General features: G+C 39.0%; 1 protein-coding gene and 1 pseudogene across 5 annotated transcripts in view; one reads left to right on the forward strand and one right to left on the reverse strand.

Moving 5' to 3' along the window:
• The first annotated feature begins 1,638 nt into the window (after positions 1-1,638).
• Positions 1,639-17,985, forward strand: part of LOC122689327 (X-linked inhibitor of apoptosis) — a 41,371-nt gene continuing 25,024 nt past the window's right edge. The window contains exons 1-2 of one of the 5 annotated variants that reach the window (XM_043895663.1): positions 1,648-1,766; positions 2,028-2,154. The gene's annotated coding sequence lies outside the window, so the exon portion shown is untranslated. Of the gene's footprint in view, positions 1,767-1,838; positions 2,155-2,188; positions 2,406-2,477; positions 2,612-17,985 lie in introns of those variants that run through there. The other 4 variants (XM_043895661.1, XM_043895659.1, XM_043895662.1 and 1 more) reach the window with 4 other exon arrangements.
• Positions 1,806-17,975, reverse strand: LOC122690285 (annotated as a pseudogene).

Below are 17,985 nucleotides of genomic sequence, written 5' to 3' on the forward strand. Positions count from 1 at the left end.
GACTGCAGCCATGAAATTAAAAGACGCTTGCTCCTTGAAGAAAAGCTATGACCAACCTAGATAGCATATCAAAAAGCAGAGACATTACTTTGCCAACAAAGGTCCATCTAGTCAAAGCTATGGTTTTTCCAGTAGTCATGTGTGGATGTGAGAGTTTGACCATAAAGAAAGTTGAGCTCCGAAGAATTGATGCTTTTGAACTGTGGTGTTGGAGAAGACTCCTGCGAGTCCCTTGGACTGCAAGGAAATCAAACCAGTCAATCCTAAAGGAAATCAGTCCTGAATATTTATTGGAAGGACTGATGCTGAAGCTGAAACTGAACCTCCAATACTTTGTCCACCTGTTGTGAAGAACTGACTCATTGGAAAATACCCTGATACTGGGGGAAAAATGAAGGCAGGAAGAGAAGGGGACGATAGAGAATGAGCGGGTTGGATGTCATCATCAACTCAACGGACATGAGTTTGAGCAAGCTCCCGGAGTTGGTGATGGACAGGGAAGCTTGATGTGCCACAGTTCACGGGGTCGCAAAGAGTTGGACACGACTGAGCAACTGAACTGAGCAACATATTTGCAATAAGTCTAGGTTATGATCAGGAATTTATGTACATAGATTTCTTTTGTTTTTCTTCCTTTGGCTTTCCTTCTTCCCTGTTCATTTTCCCTTCATCTCCCAATCCCTTTCCCACTCCCTTTGAAACCATTTATCTCAGATCAGGACTTGCACTCATGTGCTGGTATTTGAAACCAGCCAAAACCCAAGGTACCTGGTTTCAGAACCTAATGAAGCTCAGGTTCTTGATGTCTCATCACAGAAAGAATTCAGTGCGAGACACAAGTGATAGGTAAGATGCAGATTTGTTCAGATTCAGAGAGAAGCCCACTCCACAGACAAGAGTTTGGGCCATTGCAGATGGGGGTGCGGCCACAAAATGTGTCTTGGTTAGTTTTTATGGGCTGGGTATGTTAATGAGAGGGAAGATTATTCCAGCTATTTTGGGGAAGGGGAAGAGATTTCTAGGAATTCGGCCACAGCCCACTTCTTGGTCTCATGGCACTGTCATGGCACCTCTGGGTATGTCATTTAGTTTGCTGATTGAGGATCAGCCTAGTTGAACTCAACAGTTCTACTATCTTAGACCCATTTGATTCTAATCAGTTTATGTTATCTAATCAGCCTCTTTCAAAGACTGTGCCCTGCCCCTTTCCCTCCTGTTATGCTATCGTCTTTTTCCTTTCACCTCCAGTTCTTGAACACAGGTCATATTCTACTCCCAGTTGCCTTGTTTATTAGTTGAGTGCTATTGGGGCACTTAGCATCTCTGGGCCTCAATTTCCCCTCTTAAAAATTGGTTTACCAAGAGAGTGCCTCCCTTCGAGGATTGTCAAAATTACAACAAAGAAGTCACACGCCAAGCACATTAAGTGGTCCCCAGCAGGAACTGGACATGTTCGCTCTCTTTATCTTTTCAGCCTTTTACCTCTATTACTCCTTCACTCCAGGGCTCAGCAGGTAAAATCCGTGGGAAAAATACCTCGAGGCCAAAAGAGGAAACACTGGAGCTGGGGGCGGGGACTACGAGGTGTGCACTGCGCGTGCGCGCCCTCCCTGTCAGGTTCTGGTTTCTAGGCGGGCGTGGGGGGCGGGGCAGGTGGGGTAAATAGGGCTCCGTTTGTGACGGTTGCCCCCGCTAGCCCGGGGGTGTGGCGGGACCTCGGCGGAGCCGCGGGCGGGCTGGCTCAGCGCAAATCGAGGGCTGGAGGGGTAAGTTGGAAAATGGCGGAGGGGGAAGAAGGAGGGGCTTCACTGAGCAGGAGGCTGGCCTCGCGGCGGGGGGCGGAGGCCCGAAGACTTTGAGGGGCTCGGCGGCGCGGCTGGGGCGGGAGACGGCCGGGCCGCGCCGCGCCGCGTGCCTTGTCTCTTTGAGGCCTTGGCGTGGAGGCACTTTGGATTCCGCGACTCGTGGTTCCTCCGCGCGGTGGGCGGGCGAGGGAGGGAAACGAAGGGACTTCCGTTTCCTTCTAGGCTGGGGCCTGGCCGCAGAGAGGAGTTGGCACTTCCAGATTGGGGCTTGGGCCGCCCCTCCTCCGGGACCCTCCCCTCGGCACCGCGCGGGGCGCCTCGGGCGATCTAGGCCGGCTCTCCTGGCGCGGTGGGTACTGCCCGGACGGGCTTCCGCCTCCCTCCCCTTTCCTGTCCTCCCCTCCCCTCTCCTCCTCTCTCCTCGTCTCTTCTCCCCTCCTTCTCCTTGGGCCCCGCGCTGCGAGGGAGGGCAGGAGGGCAGCCCCTGCCGGGCGCCAGTGGCCTGCCCGGGGTACGTGCCCAGGTTCCCGGGTCTGGCGAAGAAAGGCGTGGGTGGCTTCAGGCCGCCGGCGTGCCTCCTCAAACCCCGTGACCCCTAAGGTAAAGCGAGTCAAAGAACTTTTTTAAAAAAATGATCAAAGGGGGCCCCCCGCCCCCCGCCATCTGGTGCCTGTGCCAGGTATGGAGCTGGGTGGAGTGTGTCTGGTAAGGGCGTGTGAACAGAAAGAATAGAAGCCAAAGACCTTCCGGAAGAGGAAATTAGCTAGTAATTCTTTCCAACCTTTGTCACCTCCCCAGCATATTCTGTGAGTAAAACAAAATTCAGTCTAACTTTCAGTTTCATTATTTTAACTCCATAATACACTTAATTGTTTTCTCATCGGGAGGAGGGAGAGTGGTTATTGCTGACACTAAGCAACAGCCCTCTCCGCCTCCAAAAAAAGAAAAACGTCAATCAAAGCTTTGTGAAAAACCTATCAGGTTTTAATAATCTACTACTTTGTTTTCGGATATAATTGCATCACTACTTATGTCACAAATATGCTACCATGATAGTTAATGACAGAGAAATGTACTCTTGTAAGGTCGGAGGTTTGTTTCTATAGTGTTTCTTTCTTTTCTCTTTTTTTTACTTAACATTTGTTATATCCAGTTCAAGAGAATACTGTGACAGCCATCTTAGAATTAGCACACTTTAGAACTGGAAGGGGTCTTAGTCCACCCATGATACTTAGAAAAGCAGAAACTAAGGCATAGGAAGATTTCATGGCTTGCCTAATGCTAGTCGATTCCTTACTGTTGCTCTTTCTGTGCAACTGCTCCACTTAGCCTCCAGTCAAAAAAATGAAGATGTATTCAGTGCACATTTCTGAAGCATATACCACTTTGTGCCATACAGTGTGCTACCTACTTAAAGTGTATTTAGCATGCTTATGAAGCCAGTGCTTGTTGTATTTTTCTTCATCATTCAAGAAGTGATAATAGGTTAAAAAGATTTATACATACACACACGTCTAGATGTATGTGCTCAGAAAAGTTCATGAAGGATGTACAAGGAAAATGGAGGTTGGAGAGAGGGTTTTTATTTTGCACCTCACGTGTGACCTAATGTACTGTTTGAATTTCTCACCGTGAACAAGTATTGATTTTAAAGCTAAAAACAAGTTTTAAAGTTTGCACACATACGTATATCAGTATAAACAAGTATCAATGGTATGGGTATATATATTTATATACCTATATGTATTTATGTATCAGTGATTTGTAAAATCCAGAGAGGCTCATGTCAGCCCAACTGGCAAAGCAGGCCTGATTATCTGATGCTCATATTTCATCTTTGGTTTTCTCCTATTGCTCCTAATGTAAGAGGGTAACAATATTGTATTTTATTAGTCTTTATATAGTTTTGGAAAATGTGCTAAGCTTTTAATTATTGAATAATTAACAAATTATAACATTCAGGATATCAAATTTGACACAAAAAATTCTGAATGTAGAAATCTTTGTAAAAGTCATATAAAAAAATTAAGACAGTAAAGGTCCCTGGTAATTAGTAGTTCAGCTCTTTTATTACCAGGTTAAGACACAAGAAAAAAAGTGAGAAAAAGAAAAAAAAAAGAAAAAAAGTGAATTGCCCAAGGTCATAGATCTAATTATTAACAGAGCTTGGACTAGAGTCTAGGTCCTAGTCCAGTGCACCTTGTACTACACCTGTAATTTTATTGCTTTCTAGTGCGTTCGATGAGTCCAACAAGGGGAAGAAGGGAATACTGACTAAAAGTCAGGTCCATTTCACTAGATAAGAATTACTGTAGTTAATGACTCAGTTAACTTGTATAGAGCTTGAAATATTTAACTAACATAAATGTTCCCTTGTATTTGGTTGTAAACATTAACTTGTATAGTGCTTGAAATATTTCACTAACATAAATGTTCCCTTGTATTTGGTTATAAACATTAACTCATTTAGTAAATTGTTTGTGTATATTATAAATGCTTAGAGACTCCAAGTGTGAAATAATGATATTTTCCTGTTTTTGTTTGGTCTCATATTTAAATCTGGTAGCTGGTACTAACAGATTAAAAAAACAGCGCTGATTTATTAAAAAGAAAAAAAACTTACTGAGCACCTACAATATATGCCAGGTATTGTACTATGTGGTAGAATCCCAAAGATGAATATGGCAAAATAGATGCCCTTGTTCTCTTGAGGATGGGAGATTATCATGAGCTGTCATGTCTCAAACTTTGTGGTCCAATCTGGTAATAGTATTACAGAAGGTAATCTGTAGCACTGTTAAAGGTCATTGTGTGAGTAGATTTGAGGAGATAAAAACAGTAGTGGTAAAATAAATTGATACTGAGTTGAACAAATATTATTTTCACATCTTAGAAGTCATGTGGTACAGTGGAAAGAGCCTTAGATTGAAAGCCTGAGTTCCTATGTTGACTTTGTTTCTGATTAGCTGAGGGATTGTGAGCGAATCATTCAACCTCTTTGCCTCCTTGTTTCTTTTTCATAAATTTTAAAGTATATTTGTTCCACTTAATTCAAAGCATGAAAAGAGCATTTGGAATATTATCTATTATAAGAGAAATGTATCTGCCTTAAGAACTTGGGGCCAAACTTAAGTTATATGTTTATCTACTCTGCATATACTTAGTAGGTTCTCCTTTGTGTGATAAAAGCATATTTATGTCCATTTTGTAGGATTTGGCATGGACCTTTATTTTTAATTATGATATAGTTGTAGCTGTGCTATTTGATACATTTGGGGATTTGATTTGGTATAATTGGTACCCAGTCTTTGTTATGGATACATGTGATTCACTGTCATTCTGATCTGCTTCTATAATACATGAATATTTTCAAGAATATGGGTTGAGGTAAAACGCGAGGTTTACCTGCATTGACTGGGAATAACTTGAACTCAGATGGTCAGACGGAGGTTGAACTGAGTGAGTTAAAGCTAATGTCCTAAACTGGGCAAAGCTGGTGCCACTGTGTATTCTCTGGTATATCTGTAAATTCTTATATATGGTTTGAACTTTTATGCTTATTCCTGTAATGATTTTGTTGACCTCATAACAGACTTCTCAGCATATATTGCTATGTGATGTGCCTTTTGTGGCTCCACCTATTTTTTCAAGCCTTGAAAGGGCCCAGAGCCTAACATTTTTTACCTTACTGGACTACCCTTTCTACAAATAATCCCGATAGTAATTTCCTTATACCTTTTGTTATTGTTTAGTTGCTCAGTCACGTCTGACTCTTTGCAACCCGATGGACTGTAGCCCGCCAGGCTTCTCTGTCCATAAAATTCTCCAGACAAGAATACTGGAGTGGGTAGCCATCCATTCCCTTCTTCAGGGGATCTTCCTGACCCAGTGATTGAACCCACGTCTCCTGCATTGGCAGGTGGATTCTTTACCATTGAGCCACGAGGGAAGCCTCCTTATACCTAGATTGGTCATAATCACTGGGTATGCATTTTTACTGTCATTTACTGGCCACATGATTTTTGATGAGTAACAACCAGTCAGAAAATCACTGTTTTCCAATATTTCAAATGGGTGTAGGATGTGTAGGTTAAATTAGCTACCACACATGAAAAAATTGTAGATTGTAAAGCACATTACATATTTTAGTTATTATCAGAGGTAACATGCTAGAAAAGGATGGGCTGTGGAATCACACAAGTTCCTGGTTAAATTCTGACCTTTGAAACAAATAAGATTAGAAACTTAGTTTCAATTCAGCATGTTTTAGTAGATTAGAGAAAATGCATATAGTTAAAATGATGGGATAGAGGGAAATGAAAATTGGTTTATAGTGTTTAAAACACATGGAGCATTCATTAAATATGTTGTACTGTTTTAATGTGGCTTGTCACTGTAGTAACGTTTCCTTCATTTTGTGTCATTTTTTAACTTAATCCCAATGGAAGACAAACCTACTAAATGTTTGCTTAGAGACAACAGAGTGGCTTTTAGAAAGAGTACAGAATTTTTGCTGGGAAAAAGAAAAGATGTTGCCCTTTATCAAGAACTTAATTCGGCACTTGCTTGTGATCCCAACATGATCATGGAAGAGAATACTTAATCCTGAGAAAGACTTAAGGTAGTTACTATCCATTCACCAAGTCATTTATCAGAAGAACCTCAGAACGGCATTTGTGGAACCATCTGATTTTTTTCCAGTACCGCATCCTGATCACTCTGTCAGCATAGGTTATCTGAGCGAGTATCAAATAGAATAAGGTCTGATTACTGTGGGCTTCGTCAAATCATTTAATTTCCTTATGCTTTAATTTCCTTATCTGAAAATGAAAAAGTGATTTCTATTATCCTGCTAGCACAAACATAAGTAAATTATGTTGAGTAAGTTTTGCTCTTGGATGTCAGCAAATATAATGATTTTACTTTTCCGTGTTCTTGATTCTGAGCTGCCCTTTTGTAAAAATTATTTCAGGGAAATTTTTGGCTGAAGATCAGGGGAGACTGCTTTCTTACCAGTGCCCAAAATTATTTTCTTAAGGTATTGAGTGAACAAGTTTAGAACTCCAGCAGTAGATATCACTCAGACATTTTTCAGTGAAATCTTTTATTTTCAACTCAAGTTAACAATAAGCAGTCAGGTATTATTATTACCAATGTTTCTCATCCTTCTCTGCTAATGATTTACTGCTACCCAGGCAGTGGACCAAAAGATGTGTTCATGCCAACCACTTGTACATAACCTGGTTACTGCTTTTATCTCTGGGAGTTGACCTGTATCTTCTCTTTTTTTTTTTTGGCCTTGCCACAGCATGCAGGATCTTAGTTCCCCAACCAGGGATCAAACTTTGCCATCTGCTGTGGGACCCTGGACTCTTAACCACTAGACCACCAGGAAAGGACCCTTTGTTTTAACTTGATAATTGACAATAATATTACAAAGTAGCAAGTTGACAAATTCTCAGAATAGGCAAAAAGATAAGGACTTAAGAATAGGTTCTTCCCTCTCCTTGTTACAAGTTATAAAAATTATTTTCTGTGAAAAAAGAGCCAAAACCTTGCAATAGCAGGCCCCACTAACGATAGCTTACCAGGCCATTTTATTCACAGATGAAGGAAACATTGTCATATGGCAGATAGCCAAATAACACCCCCAGCCTGCTGGGCACAATTGTATAAAGGACCTTGACTAATCAGGAGTCCAACTGCTTTTTTCTTTTAATTAGAATCTATTTGCTGGATAAAATTTAGAAAATTAAGAGAATCCTAAAGAAGAAAATTAAAGTCAGTAATCTCGGTACCCAGAAATAATAACCACAGTAGAGTTTTAATGTGTAATTTAACCTAAATCTTTATATATCGCTCTGTCGTGTCCGACTCTGTGACCGCATGGACTGTAGCCTGCCAATCTCCTCTGTCCATGGAATTCTCCAGACCAGAATACTGGAGTAGATAACCATTCCCTTCTCCAGGGTATCTTCCCAACCCAGGGATCAAACCCAGGTCTCCCACATTGCAGGCGAATTCTTTACTAACTGAGCCACCAGGGAAGGCCCTTATACATTGGTATTTTTTATAATTGGGATTATACTAGATAATATTGTTTTATAACCAGCTTTTTTCACTTAATACAGCATCATGAACACATATTTGTGTCCTTTATTAGTAGTCTACAACTTAAGATTTTAAAGGTTGCCTAGTCTCTACATTAAAAAAGTGTTGTCCTCTTTTGTTGGAAATGAGGTTTTTTTAAAAAATAAATATTGCTGTATTGAACATCCTCATATACATATTTTTTAAAAACATCCTTGATCATTTCCTTAGTGTTAATGCTTTAGTACTAGAATGGCTGGTTCAGAAAGTAACCATATATTTAAAACTTTTAGAATGTATTGTCCGATTGCTCTCTAGAAAAGGTGTACCAGTTTTTAGTTCCACCAACAAGAATGACTGTTGTCCTTTATCATCTCATCCGCTGGATTTTTATTGTTAGTGATGGCAGTCTCTGCCAGAATGTACAAAAATGGTATCTTTTGAAATGTTTATTTCTTTGATCACTCATGTTATTTAACATCTTTGCATGTTTGTTCGCCATTAGTATTTGCTACTTATAAATTTGTTTTCTATTGAGATGTTCTTTTTTTTTCCATATATTAATAAGAGCTTTCAAGCTTTAAGACTATTCCTAGTCGAAAACAAAATAGATAAAAAATAAGTGGTGATAGGACACACTGCTGTGTGAGATCACTTTAATGTTGATGTTAAAAACAAACAGGGGAGGGGCGATCAGGATGGGGAACACATGTAAATCCATGGCTGATTCATGTCAATGTATGACAAAAAACCACTACAATATTGTAAAGTAATTAACCTCCAACTAATAAAAATAAATGGAAAAAAAAAAACAAACCACCAAACAAACAGGAACTTCCCTGGTGGCCCAGTGGTTAAGACTCCACAATCCCAGTGCAGGGGGGCAGTGGGTTCAATCCCAGGTCAGGAACCTAAGATCCTGCATGTCACACAGTATTGCCAACATTTTTAAAAATGCAAATGAACAGGAGGACATTAAGTCCAACATATTTTATAGTAGTAAAAACTTGTTAGCTTTAGAAAAGCCTGGCAGTGAAGGTGCGTAACTGTGTGTGTGTGTGTGTTAACATTTGTGTTTTTTAAAATGCTGTAACACATCTCCGGAGGTATGTAGGAGAAACTGGTAAGAGTGATTGTTTCTAGGAAGGGAACTGGAGGTTTAAGGTACAGGGGTGGAATGGATGCAACTTTTGTACCTCTTGAATTTTATCATGTGTGTATTTTCTCTTTTTAAAAATATACATCTAAAATTCATGTTCAGCATATGAAATTGTGAGGTTATGATACATTCATATAGTCAGATACTAGTCATCCAGTTAAAATAATGTTCTAATCTATATAAAAATTGATGTGAAAAAAAATTGATGTGGAGAGATGCTTATGATATATTTTTAAGTAGAAAAAAGCAAATTATAAAAATACCATATAAGTCCTCTTTAGAAATATTTATAATGTGCATGTATACATGTACGCAGAAAAGGGTCTTAAAGGATAAACATATTAAAGTATTCATAGTCTGAATAATAGGCCTCTTTTTTCCCCTCTTTTAAAAAGGAAAATCCTTGTTTGTATTAAATATTGGGTTGGTATCCATCATGAGATTTTGTCTTTCTGCCTATTCCGATTTTAGCATAGGTTTTTTTTATCTATTAATAGGCTCTGAATATGCATAAACAGTATTAATCTATGCTGTGGATCTACAGTTTGGGCTATAGATGGTTTGTTTTTGAATCAAAGACTTGATTAACAAGCACTGTAAATTGTCTTAAGTACTGAACAGTTTTCAGCAACATGGAAGAGGTGATACTAGTGATTTTGAACCTTCTTATGATATTAAGTGAATTCTTGAGCCCCAAATCTGTGTATTCTTCATTCAAAAAAAAAAACATTCTTTGAGGGAGCACAGTCCCATGATTTATTGAAGAAAAGATGATGGAATACCTTACTGTGGGTCCATTCTGAGAGAACTATACCTGTGGAGTTAATTATTATAAATAATTTAGCAAAGATTGGAGGTCTAGGCTCAAATTTAAGTATTACTATGACTTTCTAAATTAAGTGTAGAACATGTAATTGATACTCCCTTTGTTGATTCTCAGCATGGCCTTTGCGGTATTTACAGAAGTAGGCTTCATGATCAAGCATATATTGTAGTCAGCAGTATTAATAAGTTGATGTTATTGACTGAGCTTATGGGCTAAGTGCTCCTTAATGCCATTCAGTTATTTGAATGCTCTAGTGCTTAATTTTAGGGAGAGAACTTTTGATTTGATTAAATGTAATTAACCTCAAAAATGTTCTATTGACCATTTAACTTAAATGAAAATATGCTTCATGGTTTGAGAACCTAGTAGTATAAATTAACAATTTGACTAAAAGTTGAATTTTTGTGTAAATGTATCATAATATAAAAACTGAATTTTAAAAATCTGGTTTTTTAAAATACACCCTTTTGTTGAGGGCAAGTAGATTTTTAAAACTCAGCTTTTTAATACTATGTTATATTTATGTAGATACCTCTTTTTAGATACTACAATTTTGTAAATCAAAATGCTATTTCTAAACAGGGAACTAACTTAATACTTTAAGATCATTATAAGAGGGATTGACCTCCACTGGGTCAGGGAGAATGTTGCTAGTTTGATGAGATCTCTATGCTGGATCTTCTATAGGGGCAAGAAACAACTGATGAAAAAAATCTTACAATATTTCTACACATAATGAGCAAAGAGAGAATCTTAAGACAAATTTTAAATTATGATGGTGTTTTGGGTTAGCACACATAAGATTTTTATTGTATTACTATGAAAAATTTTATGAATCTTATATTTTTAAAATGTGATTTGAGTTGTACTGTTTACATAATATGCATATATTTCCTATTTTGGTCACATTTCCTGGTCACAGTGGCATATTAACAATTTTTACTACTTGCAGTGATTTCAAGAGTCCATTGGAGGTGGTGGGTAGAATGTGTAATAGTACCAGCTGTGACCAAATAGAGGTGGTTCAACATTCATTCTTTTGCCCAACATTGATTAAGCACTACTGTGTCACTCATTGCTTTAGGAATTGGGAATACAAATGTGATAGGGCAGAGCCCTTGCCATAAAGGACCTTCATTCTAACAATATAGTTACACTTATAAACATACACTGGAGAAGGCAATGGCACCCCACTCCAGTACTCTTGCCTGGAAAATCCCATGGACAGAGGAGCCTGGTAGGCTGCAGTCCATGGGGTCGCTAAGAGTCGGGCATGACTGAGCGACTTCACTTTCACGCATTGGAGAAGGAAATGGCAACCCACTCCAGTGTTCTTGCCTGGAGAATCCCAGGGACAGAGGAGCCTAGTGGGCTGCCATCTGTGGGGTCGCACAGAGTTGGACACGACTGAAGTGACTTAGCAGCAGCAGCATAAACATACACATATGCAGTCATTATTCAGTCTTGTTCTAGTACAACTTGGGTCTTCAGCAAATTATTTAGAGGATATGCTGAGGGCACAAAGAGTAGTCATTCCCTACTAGGGTTTTCAGTGGATGAATCAGCAAAGGTGTCATAGATGAAATTCTAAAAACATATGTCTTCTGAGTTTTAAACAGGTGTGTGTGTGTGCGTGCGCGCACGCTCAGTTGTGTCTGACTGTGTCACCCTATGGACTGTAGCTCACCAGGCTTCTCTGTCCATGGAGTTCTCCAGGCAAGAATACTAGAATGGATTGCCATGCCCTCCTCCAGGAGATCTCCCTGATGCAGGATCAAACCCGCATCTTTACATGTCTCCTGCATTGGCAGGCGGGTTCTTTACCACTGTGCCACCTGGGAGACCTTTAAACAGATGCCCTTATTCAATTACATAATGTGTTTCAGTTGGCATGGTAGTACTGCAGTGGGAGCTAATAGGGTTATATTGCTTGCTTACAGTTTTTCATGTTTATAACATCATTGTTTTAGTTTCTTTGGGCTGCCATAATAATGTACCACAAACTGAGTGACTTAAAACAGCAGAAATTTAGGGACTTCCCTGGTGGTCCAGTGGTTAAGACTCCGAGCTTCCACTGTAGGGGGAACTAAGTCCTTGTTTGAGGAACTAAGATCCTACATGCTATGTGACCAGAAAGAAAGAAGGAAATTTATTTTTGCACAGTTCTGGTAACTAGAAGTCTGAAATCAAGGTGTTGGCAGGGCCATGCTGTCCCTGAAGCTCTGGGGAGAACCTATTCCATGCCTTTCTCTTAGCTTCTGGTATTGCTGTCGACCCTTGATGTTTTCCTTGGCTTGTCAGTACATTAAGACTCCAGTCTCTGCCTCTGTCTTCACATGGCCATCTTCCTTGTGTTTCTTCTCCGTTTTCAACAAGAATATCAGTCATATTGGATGACGGCACCCTAATGACCTCATCTTAACTTGATTGTTTCTGCATGGACCCTATATCCAAATAAGGTCACATTCCTAACCAGTGGCTTAGGGCTTCAAAATATCTTTGAGGGGGCACAATTCAACCCATAATAACCACTTAATTCCTTTTTACTGTGCCACATCAATATAGTTACTTAAGAAATGCTTTTTTATGATGAGGTTAACAAGGCCCTTGGTTGCAGGGATAATATTAAGTATTTTTAGTTCATTAAATGAGCCTATAGTGATTGATGAATTTCTCCCAGAGACCAGAAGGGTGAAACACAGGCAGGCTGTAGAGATCTCTGAGCTCAATAAAAAAAAGATGAAAGTTTTTGCTGCTTATTTGTTAAGGAACAGCAAACAAACAGTGATTTGTTATTCAGGTGCTCCTTTGACTTTAAAAGATTTAATACGTATTTGTAATAGTTAATTTTCAGTCATCAGAGATAGTTCCCTAGTATATTATCTTAAATAATTAAATTTATGTAAATCTTCAAAGCTACTTTCTTCATTGTCTTGTACACACATGAAACTGCTTGTTAATTTTTTTCTAAGGTGCTGTGGTAACTGAAACTCATCATATTATGGAATAGATTTTTTAAATTACTTTTGCCATAGTAATTGCCTACCAAATAGAATTCAGTTTAAGAAATTACTGTTAATCTTCATTTCAAGTAAGACAGATTTTTATTAGTAAGCTTAATACTTAAATACATTTTGGAGTAGTGTTCTGGTATTTATTTTTTGTTTGTTTTTTTCATTTATTTTTATTAGTTGGAGTGTTCTGGTATTTAATATCACAAAAGTATTTCCCTGCATGGGATTTTTTTCAATTAATCAAAAATTTATTTCATTTTTTTTACCATTTAGAGAAGCTATCTTTCAAAAGGGAATCATTTGATTCTTCATTGTTTTAATAGCACACAACTGTCATAAACATGTCCATACTAGCCTTATTTTGAGATGAATTGTTAAATAGCTTTGGGGGGAATTATTCATAGACCACAGGGAACTTTGTAATATTCTTAATTTCTATGTGCCTGCATTATTACAGTGCTTACGCACACTGTACAATGATAAATACCAAAGAAATCAGGCAAAGAATGAAAATTGGCAGCCTCACCCTGACTTGTCATAAGTGGATGTGGGGGAAATAAATAGCCCAATAAAAATAATATAGGTAGACTTTACTTGTCAATGGTAAATACCACAGCTTTCTCTTAAAGTGTAGGCAATGTTCCTAGAATAATCCCACTGAAGAAAATCCAAAATCTTTACATAAAAAAGTGCACAAGTTTGTCCTATGTGTAAAAGTCTTTAAGTGCATTTTATATCCAAAACAATTTGCACTACTTGAATACAGATCTTCCTCAACTTATAATGAGGTTGCATCCCAATAAAACCATCCTAAGTTGAAAGTATCATAAGCCAAAGATGTATTTTATACATCTAACTTACCAAATGTCATAGCTTAGCCTGTCCTACCTTAAATGTGCTCAGAACACTTACATTAGCCTACAGTTGGGGAAAATAATCTAACACAAAGCCTATTTTATAATAAAATGTGGAATGTCTCATGTAATTTATTGAATACTGTACTGAAAGTGAAAAATGGAATGTTTGTATGGGTAGAATTATGAGTCTATCAGTTGACCTTCGTGATTGCCTGAACTGACTGGGAGCTGCAAGTTGCCCTGCTGCCCAGTATCACTAGAGAGTATCAGACTGCACTAGCGCAGGAAAAGATCTGAATGTGTATCACTTTCACACCATTATAAAGTGGAAGAATCATGTCAAACCATTGTAAGTGGGGGCCATTTGTACCTTAAAAAAGTTCAGAAGCCTACCAACATATATATAGTAGCACACACCCAAAACAAAAGGAATGCTTTTCCAGTGAGATTGGGAATGAGGATAAGAATTAAAAAAGAGCATCTCCTGTATTACCGGAGTCAATAAAATTAGCTGATTATATAATCTATAGGATAGACAAGCATCAATGTGAAAAACTCACAGAATTTCATAATTCAGGAACATAGCTTCAGTGCTTCATAATGTAGAAAGAAGCTCCTAAGAATAGCCAATTGGTTTGATTTCTTAGAAGTCAGAAAAAATGCATTTCAGAAAAGGATTTGTAACAGATAACAGCAAACTAACACAATATTGTAAAGCAATTATCCTCCAATTAAAAATATAATAAAATTAGCACAAGAACAACATTAAGAAATAAAAATACTGGGGGGATTCTGCAGTGGTCCAGTGATTAGGACTCTGCGCTCTCACTGCCCAGGGCCCAAATTCAATCCCTGGTCAGGGAACTATGATTCCCCAAGCCTGGGGAATGGCCACACCTCCTCCCCCCCAAATACTGGGTACACAGGAACTGAGGTCCTCAGAGTACCAAAAATATCTAAAGAGAATCAGACTTCACATTAGAATTTAAAGAATGTAGTTACAGGAAAAACTAACTGGAATCTTTGTAATAGGTTAAATATTTAACTCTTTCGAACAGAAATAGTCCTCTCACATAGTTCTAAAAATGTACTGTAGCATCTAGTTTTCTATATCAAAAGCACATAATTTCATTAGCTGAGCTCCTGTTGTTTTAGACTTAAAATCACCTCTGATCCACCAAAGTTTGTACTAACAGTTACCAAACTAATTAACATTTAAACAGCTTTATTGAGATGCAATTCACATACTATAATATTAATTTTGAAGTGTACAGTTCAGTGATTTTAATGATCAGAGTTGTACAACCACCATTGCAGTCTCAGTTCAGTCACTCAGTGCAACCCCATGCACGCCAGGCCTCCCTGTCCATCAACAACTCCCGGAGCTTGCTTAAACTCATGTCCATCGAGTCGGTGATGCCATCCAACCATCTCATCCTCTGTCATCCCCTTCTTCTCCTGCCTTCAATCTTTCCCAGCCTCAGGGTCGTTTCCAATGAGTCAGTTCTTTGCATCAGGTGGCCAAAGTATTGGAGCTTCAACATCAGTCCTTCCAATGAATATTCAAGACTGATTTCCTTAGTATTGACTGGTTGGATCTCCTTGCAGTCCAAGAGACTCTCAAGAGTGTTCTCCAACACCACAGTTCAGAAGCATCAGTTCTTTGGCACTCAGCTTTCTTTACAGTCCAACTCTCACATCCATACATGACTACTTGAAAAACCATAGCTTTGACTAGATGGACCTTTGTTAGCAAAGTAATGTCCCTGCTTTTTAATGTGCTGTCTAGATTGGTCATAACTTTCCTTCCAAGAAGCAAGCGTCTTTTAATTTCATGGCTGCAGTCACCAACTGCAGTGATTTTGGAGCCCCCCCACCCAAAAAATTAGTCTAATTTAGAATATTTTAATTACTCCACAAAGAAACCCAGTAACCATTTGCATATTTCTGATTCTCCTCCTCACCCAGCTGTAAGCAACCACTAATCTATTTTCTCGTTCTATTTATTTTAAGAAATTTTAAACCTACATTATTGTTCTCATGCCTTTTCCAGGTCATTGGCTCAGAGGTCTAAACGTTCTTAAATTAGCCAAATTTACAAGTCAGACATCCTCACTCAGAAAACATTCAGCATTCAAATGATGGTTTCGTGATGTTCCATCTTATAAGTTTTTGATCTGGAACATGTGTTTCAAATTCTGTCCGCACCACTTTCTAGGAGTGCTAAACTCATTTAATTAAAAGGAATAAAACCATTCTGTCCAAACTCAAAACTGAGTTTGTTCTATTTGGGTTAACCATTTCCAGGCTTTCAATAATAAGAACAGCTTTAGGAATCTAGCATGGTACACCACTATCTTCAATAATAATGTCTTCATCGTTTGGCTCAGTATTTTGGTTCAATCTGCTGTGGATAGCCAAGAAAGCTATTACAAGTAAATTGGCCAGAGCTGCCAGAAGTCCTACTGTTCCTAACATTGTTCTCCTGTTTACTTGTCTTGCTATCATGATGAAGTTGTGACTGTTTGTAGTCATCCTGTTATTTGATCAAAACTCTTCGCTGGGGAATTCCCTTGCAGTCCAGTGGTTAGGACTCCATGCTGCCACTGCAGGGGGCACTGGTTCGATCCCTGGTCAGGGAACTAAGGTCCCATGTACCATGCAGCCAAAAAGAAAAACCTGAATCATTGTGCTGTACATCTGAAACTAACACGACATTGTAAATCAACTATACTTCAATAAAATTAAAAAAATAAAGCTCTTCTCTGAAGCTTCTATACCACTAACCTAAAACGTCATTAGCAGGTGATAGTCCTGTGCTGTGAGCCAGACCTCCTGGAACAAGCCAGGGTATAACGATCCATGGGACCCACTCTAAGCCATATAGTGTCTCCTTTAAGCTCAAACCATCCCAGCTATAGAGCACCAGAGAATGGTCAGTGTTGTGTTTATAAAGATGAACTAGTCCTATGATGTGTTTCTGGGGGAATATCCACATCTGTAATGGAAGATACATCTTAAGTCTTGGTGCATACCAATGACTAGATCTGGCTTTTTTCTTTGGTTGATGGAACATACGTTAAAACATTTTCCTTCTTCATTAGCATGTCAGTACCAAAGGTACTGTTTGCTTCTTTCTGTTTTTCTGTATAAAAATCCTAAGCAGCAGGTTGGTTGTTGAAATCGCTTTGTGATAATTATCATCTTTATATATAGATGGTAAGTCTCCCTGGTATAGGCTAATAAAATGTCATCATTAGGTATCTTAAGAACATGTTGCAGTAATCCATGAAACTCCGCAAAATGTCCAAGTTTTGCTCTTTGTGTTGAAAACGGACAAAATTTGGTGCCAGCCTGCTCTTCTCCAGGCTGCCTGGGCGGCTGCGGTCAGGCTGAGTGCAGGAGCTCCAGCCCAGGAGTCCGCCACTCCCCAGAGGCACCTGCAGAGGAGGCTTGGGTCTCAGTGCTGGGCTCCGCAGGGCGGCTGGGGCCGCCTGTCCCTGTGGTGGCTGGAGGCACAACTCCGTCCTCCCTCCCTCTGCTTTGGTGCGTGCAGAGCCCTGGCGGAGGGCGATGAGGGGGCAACCAACCCATCTGCCTCTTTTCTCTCAGCTGCGTCCCCCACAACCAGGCCTGTGGTGCCAACCAGAGAGAAGTTAGGCGAAAATATTATCGGATACATTTTGGAGAAAAAGATCACCTTAAAATATTTTATGCATATATTAAAAATTACCTCCAGGTGTTGTTCATGAGTATGTATTTTTGCACAGCTGCAGTCTGATATACATCCTACTTTATATCCTTTACCTGTGTAAAATAACCTTTATTCTGTATATTTGACAACTTTAATAATAAAAACCTGAGGGAAATAGAAACTCTTGTATTGTGTGCAGATACCAGGTAGGTAGGTTTTCTGTTTTTCCCTCCCCTCCAACTCCCCATAGTCCCACATTATTGCTAGAGTAGCAGTCAATCTCCTCTCTTTGGCACATGCCTATGGCTATCTTTACCCAGTTGACTAGGCTAAATATATATATGTATGTGTGAGTATAAATATGCATACATATAATATACATGTTTGTATACATATGTGTGCACACATGTATATGTATGGGTATATGTATATTTTATGTATGTACAGGTATATGTATGTGTATTTTGTGTATGTATATGTATAGGTGTATGTATATTTTAAACACATCTCACCATGTTGAAATCTTCCATACCCCTTGTA

The sequence above is a fragment of the Cervus elaphus genome, chromosome X (genome assembly GCF_910594005.1).
Source record: "Cervus elaphus chromosome X, mCerEla1.1, whole genome shotgun sequence".
Taxonomy (NCBI): Eukaryota; Metazoa; Chordata; class Mammalia; order Artiodactyla; family Cervidae; genus Cervus; species Cervus elaphus.